This window comes from Diplotaxodon limnothrissa, linkage group LG17 (assembly GCF_057381915.1).
Source record: "Diplotaxodon limnothrissa isolate DT_005_m linkage group LG17, D_limnothrissa_male_GT1.1, whole genome shotgun sequence".
Classification (NCBI taxonomy): domain Eukaryota; kingdom Metazoa; phylum Chordata; class Actinopteri; order Cichliformes; family Cichlidae; genus Diplotaxodon; species Diplotaxodon limnothrissa.
Genome location: NC_140612.1, coordinates 21,757,511 through 21,771,850, shown reverse-complemented (window position 1 = coordinate 21,771,850; position 14,340 = coordinate 21,757,511). Strand labels below are relative to the sequence as shown.

Here is a 14,340-nt window from a genome sequence, read left to right as displayed (position 1 = left end):
AGTGGTTGCCGAGCACATGTGTCCTCCATGAATATTAGCCTGAGGATAGAGGCTTGTTTTACAAGCAAAACTATAATTACTAAGAGTTACAAACACAGGTGTGTTTTGGTGGGTTAAGAACTGAATTTTAATGTTCCACTGTTTAAAAATTTAAACCTTTTGCCAAACAGAAGAGCCACAAGACTGCCACAAGACACAAGACTGAACGCAGAAGATCAAAAATCTCGTTCAACTTCTCATGAAAGAAGGAAAAAAAGCAAAACTACTCAACACCAAAAAGAAAGATTTAGAAGTGCATCAATCTTTCTAGTATAATGAACCTCCTGCTCCTCCTGTAATAGGCCCGTACAATAGACGTTAGCAACTAGAATAGCAAGTAATTAAAGGCATTGTATGAAATTAAATGGAGATAAAGAAATGCTGGCTGGAATCATTAGACTGAGGGGCATTGTAGCTCTCCTCCCTCAGTCCTTTTTTTTGTCTTTTCATGTTTTCTATTCTTTACCAAGCAGGCAGCAACCCTTTATTCATTTAATCATTACTCTGCTCTGAGTGTGACGCCTCACATCTCCGAGCACGCTGACTGACGTGACCCTGAATTAACAGAGAGAGACATAGACAGCCGGCAATACCCAGGTCGTTAAATGGCCCTCTACGCTTCCCACTCTTCATTCCGCAGGCAAATATCTATCATCATAAACTGCCGTGTGTGAGACAGAGATACAGAGTATGTGTGTACGTGTAAGCAGTCATGATGTTGAAGTTAAAGGGCAGCTGGGGTGAAATAAATGGCGCCCGATGGTGCAGCGGCCTTCGTGCACGGCACTCCTGGGAGTTCTGCAAAAGCGTGATGCTGACAAAACAGACTTACAAATTGTTCAATCAACGAGACAATGCGATCTGACTTGATGGGATCCATTTTCCCCCTACATCTCCCTCCCTCGCTCTCTCTCTCGGGGCTCCCCCTTCCTGGGTTTTTGTGATGTGGAGGACAGAATGGAGAAACAACGGGAACAATTTGCCAAATGTGTGTGTCGCACACAAAGCTCCCCTTGTGCCATTTGGGTTTCTTCTCCACGAGAAATTGCCTGGAATGTGTACGTGCTTTGCAGTATTGAAATTTCCTTGAGAAACACTCAGACAAATCAAGTCTCATCATCACTAAGTGTCCACAAACACAGACTTTTGAAATACTTTTACCGGCAACTGTCAGTCCAACTAAAGCATAGCTATAGAGCAGTAACATGGTCAGACAGTGGATAGTTCAGATAACACTGGGCAAAAGAAAGCTTTGATAAGACTTCCTGTGAATAGGTGAGCAGAAACTCAGCTAATAAAAGCAATCGATAATCTTTCGGCTTCTAAGTGAACAAAACGAGGAGAATGTATGCTATCATAACCAGAACATAGAAATAAAACACACGTTTCTAGCTTTCTACAAAGATATACTCACTACTCATAAGAGTTCCTTCATTATTATAAGGTCACCCTCTCTACTTTTAAGTTTAGACTTAAAACTTTACTTTTTCATAAAGCCTTTAGTTATGGCTGGATCAGGTGACGCTGAATCCTCCTTCGGTTACACAGCAATACGTCTAGGCTGCTGGGGCATTCCCTTGGTGCACTGAGTGTTTCTTCTACCCTGTGTTTGTACACCACTCTGCATCTAATCATAAATTATTATTATTATCATTATTATTATTATTCTTTGCCTGTCTTCCACAATGTGTCTTTGTCCCGTCTTCCTTCCCTCACCTCCCTTTCTTCCTGTTAAAAGGGAGTTTTTCTGTCTCGCCGTTGCCAAGTGCTTATTCACAGGGGATCAACAAATTGTTGGAGTTTGTCTCTGTTATTGTAGGATCTCTTTTTTTACTTTATAAAACACCTTGAAGCGACTGTTGTTGGGATTTGGTGCTCAAGTCAACTCAATGCAACAGAGACTGTCATTGTTTCTGTATACAACTCTTCACCCACTCAACACAGATTATTACAGGGCCATTTGTAGAGTTCAAATTTTAATGACCATAAAATTGTCAGACATCTAAACCAGCAAAAACAAAAAGATAAAGATGACTCCAAACCTCATATGCAACACTAATTTAAACTTGTCAAGCCAAGCATCAACAAAATCTATTTTCCTCACCTGGCAGGACGAGCATAGAAACAGACTTTTGTCTTCCGCTGAGGATCAACAATGCTTCAGATGAAACTTAGTTTGACACGTTTCCTCTTGAGCTCACAAATGAATTTATCACTGGAGGAACTGTCAAAATGATTGAGCGACACAGTAATTGTTTGCTGCAGTTCCACTTTGCAGTTCACACCCGTTCGTAGCACGAGCTGGCACGGGGGGCAGCAAGGGTTCATGTACAGTTCAAGACATTCAATTAACACACGCTCAGTTCTCTTGTATTCTTTTGAGAGGCTGTCATGTTTCGCTTCTAAAAGGCAGACGCCATTCAATGTGAACTGAACCTTGAGAAACTCGATGTCAGCACTTACTGTGGTTCTGAAGTCAGCACCCGCTAACCCATTAGTACCAGCACAATATGATAGTGTACATAAGATAGTTAATGCAAATGACCTAAAGGCAATCATACCCGTCCAGTCTGATTAGCTGCAGAAATGTAGACCAGTATTATTTTTTGACGCCAAAGACGTGGAAGAATAATTTCAAATCAAACAGCTGACCAGCTCATCAGTGGTCTCCAGCTTCTAACCCATAATGCCATCAATAAAATGTTGAATTTTCAACGATGGAAAACCAAAACTTTAAAAGAAGATATGGAAGAGCAAGTTAAGGAAAACCAAATGCCAATAAGCAAACTGGCTCGCAAAAAGCATCAAGATTAAGCAGGTTAAATACTAGTGCTGTGCAATACTGCGATCGATCCAGTACAAAGTAAATACAGGGACAGTACTGCAGATACTAATACTGATCGTTTTGACAGTGCATGTTTGAGCACAGTTCAGCGAGCTGCAAACTGAACTAGACTGCACTAGCATCGAACCAATAACAATGACCCTTGCTGAACAGCCATTGCACGCACTGGAATCAAAGGACGGCAGCTAGTGGCGGTTATCGCTGCTTTATTTATTTGAGTCTTATACTGATAATGGCTTTAAACTGCAGCACAAGCTGACCTGTACAAGTCGTGCACGTGTAAACGCTTTAAACATTTACACATGCACGGCCACAGAGAACAAGAGGACTAGAGCACAGGTCGGTAATCAGTCAGGCTGGCTTCTTAAATCACCGCTCTCCACTCGGAGGCTCCCTGACAACAGCAGCATAATGAGAACGGCACATTAACAGCTGGACAAACAAAACACAGAAAAGCTCGTCCGCGTACACGCCAGCCTCAATCAGTGGCTCCAGACACACAATCCAAGAGGCAGGCTTGTTTTAGCCTCCATGAGAGCATTTCAGGGCTTAAAATGCACTCAGAACAACCGCTCCGCAGTTAGAAAGTTGATCATTTAGCATCGTTTTCTGCGACCGAATCAATTTAGGCCTGCTTTCCCCCACACCTGCCTGGTAGAGGCGTTTACAGAAATCAAAAATGATTCTGCTTAAAAGTGCTTCTAAAACCATAAGAGGACATGAAAGGAACTGAAGACCGGGAAGTTATCATTTATGGACTCATTATTTTATCAGAGATGCACATGCTCCAAGCACAGTATAAATTCACATTCACATAAATAAATAAAATAAATGTCTGTTTCACAACTGCTGAATTATGATGAGAGGCTCTACCTTTTTTCTATTGTGAACACCTAGCGACAGACGGCTGAATCCCTCATAGAAAACCCTCCTCAGAGCAAAAAAAAAGTCAACTTTTTGATGTTTCTGGAAGCAGGATTTCTTAAATACACTGACAAGACTAAAAAATATTCAGAGATGAAAAGAGGGAAAGACGAACAGAGAGCACGCAGCTCTTTATCTTTAAGCCTGCTACAGTTTGCTGTTGTTTATTACCAACAGGCTGCATGACTGAGCGCGCTCATTATAATGTAAAGGAAGTGTGAGACAAACGGAGCAGCAATGAGCATATATCAAAGGTGTCGGCATAGTGCTGGTGGTGCGGGTGGTGCAGGCGGTTGGAAATAAGATGAGGAATCTCATGGATGATCGCTTTAAGAGGCTCCACATGAAAACAGCTATACGTTATAAATAAAGTGTAGTCTCTGAGTGGAGGCTCAGAAACACGGGAAAAACTGAGTCTAGACAGACTTTACACCAGTAAGCACAGACTGAAAACAAAAGATGGTCACTGTGACATCACCCGCCAGTTTGAGACCTCCTGTTCCCAAGCGTCAAATTTAGCAACATGAACATCATTATCTTGGTTTTGTGCAAACAGGCCATATTTGGATGGAGTTCTATTCATCAGCTGACACAAGCAAGCCTCATTAACAAGATGCATTTATCTGATACGCCGCATGTATCAAAAATGCTTCAAAAGGCACCGAACCCCACAAACACAGGACAGGCCCAGCTCAACTCCCAGCATACAGGCAATAATGTATAGTCAACATTCACAACTCCAAACGTTAGAGTTTAAATGTGTGAGCTGTAAAAGATTTATTGCCTGTGCATCTCTCGCTCACTTCTTAAATTAGCTAAAGAGATTGAAACTTTTTTGTAGCAGGTTGCAAACGTGTTTATTTCTGCTGGACATTTAAAGATGGCAGGCTATGGGGACAGACTCACTTTTGGAGCCCACCCCAAGTAGCCATTAGAGGCAATACAATGTGTGGCATTTGGCTCATTGATTATCTAATCATTTGATTCATAATAACTATTAAATGACAGAAGAAATACATGGAGGAAAAAAAAGCATTTTCCAGAAGACAAAGTGACTAACTGAATATTATTAGTATATTTTTATGCCTACTGAAAATTATTCAGCTCAAGTAAATTAATTCCACCTTTTTCCAAGTCTAAACCCTTTGTCATGTTAATATTATTGGAATAAACATCCTTGCTAGAACTGCAACTAATTAAACGCTGAGCAACCCACTGGCTGACGGCCTGGACCCTCATTCCTCCTCCTTTTTTTATGTTATTATTTTTAAATCCCTAACACTTCCTGTTCATCTCTGCTCTAATAAAGCATGCGGTTTGAATGCATTACCTTCCACTGTCTGAAACCTCACAAGCATTTCTAAGTGTTTAGTAACATTGCAGAAACCTTGGAGACATAAGGCTACATTACTGCACAGAAACAGGACTGGTTACAGATCTGCAGCTACATTTCATTTCACTGTTTTAAAATAAGGAACTTTTTAAAATATTTCATGGAATGGCAAGAGTCAAGTTCAACCCATGACATACCAGGAAGGACGATGTTGTGAGGTGATCAAAGGCCAAAAGCAACTAGACAAGTGAACAAAGAAAAGTCTAGCTGAAACTATTACCTATTACCGTGAGTCATCCAACAGGTTTACTTCCTGTGAAGTTATGCACACACACATACACTTGCTTAGCCTCGACTAGCCAATCAGAGGAGGGCTGAATGTCAACTTGACCTGCTGTTAGCGCAAGTGGGAGGGGGAGGTGTGTTAGTTTGTCCATGTTTTGGGTTATATTTTTTATCAGATTTTTCATCTTTTTTGTCTTTATTCCCATTTGTAATGCTGTTATTGTAAAACCTTTACATTCCCCACAAATCTTTATGGCAAATATTCAAACTCAGCAACAATCTGCTAGGCTCTGGGGCACATGAGCACCTGGGTTGGCTACAAATTTGACCTTGACCTCCATTGTTAGCACCCAAGGTCAAAGTTAAAAAAGGTTAAAAATGATTTTTTAAAGAAACGATATCAAGTAACATATCATGCGAAAGGGCGTGAGGAGAGCTTTGCAAAAAACATTTATTGTTGTAATATGACACCCTATGACATCACAATGACATCGTAACAGGCAGATGTCAACATGATGGAATAAAAACAGCGTGAAATATTGGTACAGCCTTTGCGCCCATACTGCCCTGTCTTATTTCTCCAAATATATTTTGAAAGCATCTCCGTGCCCAGCACTCATCTCGCCGTCTGAAAGCGGTTATATAAACTATGTTTCTTTATCTAGGAGCCATTAACTGCTAAACAACAACAACTGATCAAGAAGTGCAAAACAATATCTTCTGCCAAGGGTTTACACACACACACACACACACACACACACACACACACACACACACACACACACCTAAAAAGTTGCTGTCTGACCTCTGACCTTTGCCACTCTCTCCCTGTGATAAATGACTGCAGCACAGAGAAAGCATGTCTCAGTCTTCCGTTGCTCTCTCTGCCAAGTTGTGAAACATAATTTTGGTCCATGCTTCGAATTTAAGAGAGCGGAGACATTTTTTGCGTTTCAACAGCAGCTACTGCTGCTCAGCACTGAAAACCACGGACAGGCTGACAGGCTAGAAAATGCATTAAAAAATAAAAAAATAAATAAAAATGAAGATGAAGATGTCTAGAAAGCTTTCAGAAGGTTTTACGCAAATATGAAAAAGATGTTGAAAAAGAAGCCAACAAATACTACAAGGAGCTCTCCTATGAAGCTGCTCGGATTTTTAAAAAGTGAAGTTTCTAGTTGCAGAATCACTCAACACATGCTGCAGAACGTCTGCGCAGCACCCAGCAGACAATCAGCACAGGAAGCATTGCATCCATCTGTTAGAGACAGTTTGATCTCCAACATTTTGTTCAATTTCACAGCTTATAAATACAGATTAAAACCAGCCTCTGCCATTTTCTGCAACTACAGAAACAGTCTGTTCCACATACGGCTGTAAGAACCCAAAGCAAACCTGAAACAGGATGTTCGCCTGAATTTAAAAAGTAATTTCAACCAACAGTCGCTCTTTGCAAAGCTAAACTTTAACATACTTAAACACCAAAAACAGAGAGTGAAACTTTTCACTGCATATTAGTTACATTTAAATTATCACATCAGCATGTACTTGGACAGTATAGTTATAATAATCAGGAGATTTATTGATTCATTTATTAATAAATAAATAAAAATCTATACAAACATCCCGGGTTCAATATAAGGATTGATTAACCAGCTTGTCTCCATCAATCAATTCAGCTCTGAAGCAAACTGTGTGAAATTATTAATTAGTCATTGTTTCTTCAGTCAGTGTTTTCACAATAAAATACCAATAAATCACCTTTTTTGAAGATTTAAAAAAATGAAAAAAACTTTCTTTTAAGCTGCCGCATCCACCAACCTCATTAAAAAGAATGAAAGCTGCTTTTTTTTTTTTTTTTTTTTTAAATGACATCAGAAACAGCAGTATGCGACATTACGTGATGGCAGAGCTTCAGTTCATCCTTTGTCATTTTTTTTTTTTTTTTTTTTTTTTTTTAATAAATAGGACAGGGGGAATGAATGAGAGAAAGAGGGGGAGAGAAAGAAAGAAAACCAAAGGGGAGAAGAGACGGTGAGAAGGGGGGGGAAGAGAGAGAAAAAAAAAAAAGAACTCCTGGGTCACCTGTATGGAGAAAAAAAAAAAAACAAACAAAAAAAACAAACAGAGGAGACAGCAAACAACAAAGAGCAACATAATAATAGAGAAAACAAAGCACCATCACAATAAACTAGCTAGTCATAGATATCAATATTTACTAAATAATAAACGATATTGTGCAGCACGCAAGATAGACAGCGCACAGTGTGCTTTGAGGCAGCAGCCAAGAAAGCTTTAGTCCGCGTCTGTGAATACCCATGTGTGCATACCTGTGTGGATCAGCATGCTTGCATTCCAAAGGTTTCTCCATGTAATGATCTGCTAGGGAGTGTGGGGGGGCCACAGCCCCGTCCTCCAGGGTGTGAAGCGGGTATGGAGGAGATCAAAACTCCAGACTCCAGAATGAAAGCTGCTTGCATGCAGATTAAACTGCTGGTTGTTCACATTTGGCAGATTTCTTGTAAACCTTGCTGCAGGCCCACAACAACCTCTCTCTTTCAAGCAGTGATACCTGCAGTGGTGAGTCTACAGAGGTGCACAGGATTTACTATTAATTTTAAAGCTTTACTTACCAATTATCTTTTCTGATACATATTTACAACAAGAATATGTTCTTGAAGATTAATTACATCATGCTAGCTTAAATTGACCTTTCTGGTGGCCACTAAAAGTAGACAAGAGGCCAAGCTACACACTGTTGAACACTAATGGGTGATACATAAATCAATGCACAGTTTCAATAATTACTTAGAATTGCTCATATACAGTACTTGCGTTCAATTTGGAGGCATTTCATAGAGCTTAATTAACAAACTGGCAGACCAATATTCATCACAAACAATGATTATTCCCTATACTCCCAGGACTGTGTGCAGCACATGCAGCAGAGTAGCATCACAGCTTAGCAGACAGTGGCACGGTCACAGCCTATGGAGTACGATGCACTACTGCTAATTAAATTATACAGGCTTGTGCAAAATGCTACACAGCCTGGGATTCATGCAAAGTCCCTGAGCTAATAACATGATGAGGCTGCAACACCACCTGCAAAACCATCTTTTTTTTTCCTTTTTAATACCACACACATAAACCGTAAGAAATTGGGGACTTAACAATTTAGTGCTTCAAAAAGCATTATTTTACATAATAATTACTTTTACAGAGTAGTTGTGTATTTCATTGTAGCACTGTATTGTTGTAAATTCTTCCTCTGGATTAAATAATTATTTTTTATGTTTTTAGAACAAATTCTTCTAATTTTTTTTTTAAACCACAGCTTGCTAATAACCATCAGTTTTGGTTTGAAAGCAGAAGTAGAAATTAAACACACCAACACTATCTGCTTGTGCTTCTATCTAGCACAGAAATCCAATTACAGCCTACTATCATTGTGTACTGTATATAAGCAGTAGCATAACTTCCTGTTTAAGCAGAGTATTGAATGTGGTGCTGTTACTCAACCACCAAATTGCATTCCACTTAAACAGGTTTCTTACAGTCAAGCGGTGGAAGTGCAAAGGTGACACTAATGTATAGTTAAGCCCTCAGACTGACTGGGCTTCTGATGGATGAGAGCTTTACCAACATAAAAACACAATACTTGTTCAGTTGGTTACACAGTGCAGGGTGGGGCCAGAGCTGCTCTTTTTAATACACAAACACATGAGAGACAAAAAAAATCAAGCTCTTAGCAGAGGTGAGAGCAACAGCAGGTTCAGGATATAAAAAAAAAAAAGTAAAGAAGAAGCCGAGCTGGAAGGACGCTGCATGCAGGCTCGGTAACATCTCAAAGTGGATAGCCAATCTGCTTGTTAAGTGGAGACCTACCGATCCTGTTTCTGGGCCCAAACATCTGCTGCTGCTTTGGATGAGCCTCTTGTCTTTTTAAAAAACACGCTGCAATACTCTGTCTCTCTTTTTACTGAAAAGAAGCCCCTTAAAACTACTCAGTCACCATTCGCAGCATCGCCAGCTTTTTATCAGCACCATTCATACGCAGCATGTCCTTAGGTTTTTAAAAACTCAGAGCATGTACTACAGTTCATGGTTTCCGTGACTGCTGTGGATGGGTTCATCACAGATATTGCTTTGGTGGAGCTTTGGTTTTCAGAGTCTCTTTGAACATCACGGACCACAACATGGGCTTTTCAGGAGAACAGTTTAACTCCCATCCTTTATCTTTATTAGCCGAACCATAGCCATAGCCTGTACTTAGTAACCAGGTAACACATCCTCTTGTCAACTTCTTCAAAGTTTTCCAACCTAGTTTAAATCCAAACTTAAAGCAGTGCTCATATTTTTTCTTAAATTACTTTGAGATGTCTAGCAGCAAGCTATATTTACTGCCAACTCCTCTAAACCTTAGAAATCCCCTTTTTCTTGAGTATTGACTTAAATATCTTGTAGGACATTCATATTAATCATTTCTGTCACTGAAAGAATTTGGAGTCTTTAATTTTCTGCACTGACGTGGTGCAGAAAATTAAAGACTCCAAATTCTTTCAGTCTTTAAGTGAAAACGTGTTTGGGCCTGGAAATGGCTAACGACATCAAACTTACATAATAGATATCGCCACGCTGGAAAAATACCAGCCGTTATCAATGATAATTCCTCTTTTTCCTTTGTTCCATGTCGTAGCTTGTTTAGGCAGCGCTGGCATTTTCCATTAGATGTTAAATCAGCCAATAATTGAATGAGGAGTTGGGAAACTGCCCGAGCAAGCTAGCTTGCTACCGTACTTTATTGCGTAGAAACCTTACTCTTTTGTTTGAATCCATACAACAAGGTTAAATGAATCTGGATGGTATAAAGCAGTTAATTAGCTATACTTGATTCCTCACCTTTAGACTAGCTGTCTCTGAGAGACTTTGACAATATCCCCTTTTTTTTGTTACAGATCATTCACTATGTAATGTAATTATTTATTACATTTACAATGTAATAAATACTTTGAAATGAACAGTTTATGAATTAGTGAGCGTTCGAGGTACATTTTGTTTCATTTTAGACACAGTCTAGAGACAGTCCTGTGAAAAACTAAACACACCACATGATTAATTTGACAATAACACGATAGCTTTATTTTGCGGGGAATTGTAGCTCATCCCATCTTACAAAATTGCTTTAATTCATTGAGATTTGCAGGCATTCAGTTACACACAGCTCTGAAGTATTATCCACAGCATTTCAATCAGATGGACCGTTTTAGATTTGTTGCTGTGCTTGGGGATCATTTTCCTGTTGCATGACCCAGTTTGGGCCAAGCTTTAGCTCTGGACAGATGACCTCTCATTTGACTCCAGAATACTTAGTACACACTATACTTTTGTATACTGAGGGATACATGGTTGACTCTGTGACTACAGGGAACCCAAATCATTACCCCTCCACCTCCATGCTTGACAGTTGGCATGTGGTGTTGTGCATTGTCCAAATATTGCCACTGTGGTCTCATCTGTCCAAAGAACCTTGTTTCAGAAATTTTGTAGTTGGTTCAGATGTAATTTTGCAAACCTAAGGTGTGCTGCCATGTTCCTTATCCTTTCCAAACAAGCCATACTTGTTCAGTCTTTTTCTAACTGTCATGAACTTCAACCTTTAAAATGCTAACTGAGGGCTGTGCAGTCTGAGTCGGACCTCTTGGGTATTTTGCAATTTCTCTCAGCATTACAATCTGACCTTGACACACCTGAATGCTCCAGACCAGGAAGTTACCAAAGCTTCCACTTTTATAGAGTTGGCCAAACTAATTGATGTTAAGTTAATCATGATTAGCAGCAACTGGTTGCCATTTACCTCATTAATTTCTATACAAGGGCTGAGGGTGTACTTTGTTTTTTACCAAGAGTGTAGCCATCTCCCACACATTTCCACTCTGAGCTAACCGCGCAGTAATATCACAGTTACAAACTAAGCATGTGGCTAAAAGGTGCATAAGTGCACTTCCCAAACACATTAAACTACTCCTTTAAATTGTGTTGTTCTTTAAAACCAGCAAAAGGCAAAGGGTGCCAAATTTAACAACTTAAATTATCAGCTCAGCCCACATCATTTCCTGTTTCATCTGGGTTTTGTCTTGTTTTTTTAAACTGTACAAGTAGCGAATATTACTTACTGCCAGTTCTGATTTGGCCGAGCCTTCAGACCAGGGTAAAGCCTATTTAAGCAAATAGAAAAGAGAAAGGTGACCTCAAGGATCCAAAAGCTCTGTTGCCAAATGCAAAATGTCTCTAGAAGTTACCCAAAAAACACACAGTTAACCTGCTGACCTTCCAAAATGTTAAATGTCATAGTAATAAGTGAAAAAGGAGGCATTGCCCTTTTATTTTCCTTTCTCTTAGTTCTCCATTTCTATGTAACCGAGCTGAAAGTCAGCCGTCCTGCTGAATCAACCCAGTGAGCAGCCAGTGAAATTCCCTTTACCTGCACTGTCTGCATCTAAGGCTTTTTCAATGTAAAGCTCAGCTGACGAGTCACTTCACTAAACAGAAGACAGGGTTTGTGTTGTGCTGTCCGTAGCATTGTGTGCAGATGAGTTAAAACTGCCTATTAAATAGCATGGCTTCTAGGAAAACATTTAAAAAAGGGGATTTACTGAAGAGCTTATTCAGACTAACACGGTGCTTTTGAACCATCGATTGCTTTAAGAACACATTAGAGATGCAATTTCATTGAGAACATTGCTTGAACAAGCACCAGCAATGACTTTTAGGAGACATTTCCATCACTCATACTGACACAGTAAGCACAACCCGGTAATTGGCTGCAAATTTCATGTTAAAAAAAAGAAGGAAAAAAAAGGTAGGAGTTATAAAGTTTCTGGACACATCTGATCGACTCCCGCTCATCCAAACTTCCCCCCCAGTGGCTGCAGTAGCTCAAACATGACAATGAACTGCTCAAGAAGCCTTGAAACTGCACGCTCGGCTGATTGGAGTGTCCTGTTAGCCCTAATAACATCAAACAACCTGAATCTAAACAGAGCTACGTCGCTGCAGCTATAATAGTTTTATGGCTCCAGAGCCCAAGGTGCAGTGTGGAGGCTATTCTAATCCATTAACTCACACCATGGGCAATTACCTCCCCATCATGTACAGCAGTTCTCTGAAGCAGATGGCCAGCAGCACACTTTCCAAGATTCATAGTTCCTCGCATGAGATGGGGACCAATGTGTTTTAATGACCTTTGGAGCCAAAGATTTGACTAAGTACAACCATTATCTGGCTGCTGTTGTAATGGTTTAGGCACTTATGATCAATAATGCCTTCAAAAAACATCTGCTTCAACCACATTACATTAACTACAATGTTAGGGATATCTAACTGATGTTGAGTTACAGCTCAGAGTCTTTTAAAAAAGCCCCTCTCATTGAGATCGGTATGGAATTAATGGGCAGAATCAATAAAAGATAATGGGTTCCTACAGCTGTTGTAAATTCCAATATGTGGAGTTGACACTGGAGGAAGTCGGTCTGGAATATATTATTGTCACCGACTCAACAGGATCAGCCCACTGGCTGAGGCTCCAGATGTTCTGAGTATTGATGGGTCCCAGCACATTCCGCTGTCTCCCATATGCCAGACTTCGTTTAGGAACCTTTAAATTAAATGTATTCTAACCCATTAGCAATATGCAAGACTCTAACATTCTGCAGCCAATCATTACAGCCGAGACTCCATATCAGCTGGACACTTTTAAAACTTTGGCAACTTAAAGTTTTAGTGTTCCTCAGTGGCAGCTGATTACACGGATGAAATCATGTCCACAAGTTGTTGTTTTTTCTAAAGAAAACGCAGTGATTGGAATATGGCTTTAATGCCGAATATCAACTACCTTCCATGCTAAGTATAAAACACCACTTAATCACAATGGTGACCGTTCAAATCGCTAATAACCGATGTTTGTTTTTAAACCTGAACTTTTGTAAGCGGAGTTTGGTGTAGCGTTCTCCAAACAAGGCATCGAGGGGAATTCACGCGTTGATAAGGAATCACGAGTGCTCTGGAGATCTTTAAAATCCTCCTTAAAGGCTTTTCTGCGCTTGAGGACGAACAATAGTTTTGTTTCTGCGTTAAGTATTCATAAAAGGTGCGGTTAAAAAGTAACAAGCAGGCAGCCAAAACGCCGCTCAACGTACCTCTGGATCCGCCGCTGGCGTCCCTCTGCGACAGACTGCCGACAGTATTCCCCAATTAAATCAAATGTTAGCTGATAAAACTCGTCCTGCGTGTCCTCGGTCCTTCAAAAAGTTGCCCAAATTACATCCTGATGTTGGGAAGAGGGAGGAAAAGAGTGCCGACCGGACCGGAGCGCAGCGCACGTCTGCCCGAGCCGCTGCGGGGAAGTTTAGTTTAACAACATTCCCACGGCAAACAAGTGGACACGCTGCCTTCTATGTGCTTTACACGCCCAGGAATTGCACACCCGGCTCAGGTGTGATTCATATGGCAAGCCAACACGCACTCAGACACGCGCGCCCGCTCACACGCGTATACTTCCAGCTTTTAAAGGAAGGAGCGCGTGCTTTCCGTATCCAGAGCCGACGCGAGCTGCACACATCCAGCAGGATCTACTGCCACGAGCTCCACTGGAAACGGCGCGAGATGCAACAAAACTGAGGAATATCAGGGTGAAGGCTTTTCCTCCTCCTCCTAACACTAACCCCCAATGCCTGTTGGCGTATATGCTCCGTCAGGTTTGCAGCGTCAAACACAAAAAGCATGCACAAGCTTCCTTTCAAAATAAAAGCTTATAGAAGGTTTAACCTTAAAAATCTTATGTGCAAGAAACTTACATCAAAGTAAGTCATTGTAAAACAAGGGCAGTAACGATGAGGGGAAATATCTGGTCACT

General features: G+C 40.5%; 1 protein-coding gene across 1 annotated transcript in view; it reads right to left on the bottom strand.

Moving 5' to 3' along the window:
• Positions 1 to 14,089, bottom strand: part of LOC146614987 (plexin-B2-like) — a 230,481-nt gene extending 216,392 nt beyond the window's left edge. Inside the window, exon 1 of the mRNA XM_085376813.1 lies at positions 13,625 to 14,089. The gene's annotated coding sequence lies outside the window, so the exon portion shown is untranslated. The remainder of the gene's footprint in view (positions 1 to 13,624) is intronic.
• Positions 14,090 to 14,340: the final 251 nt, after the last annotated feature.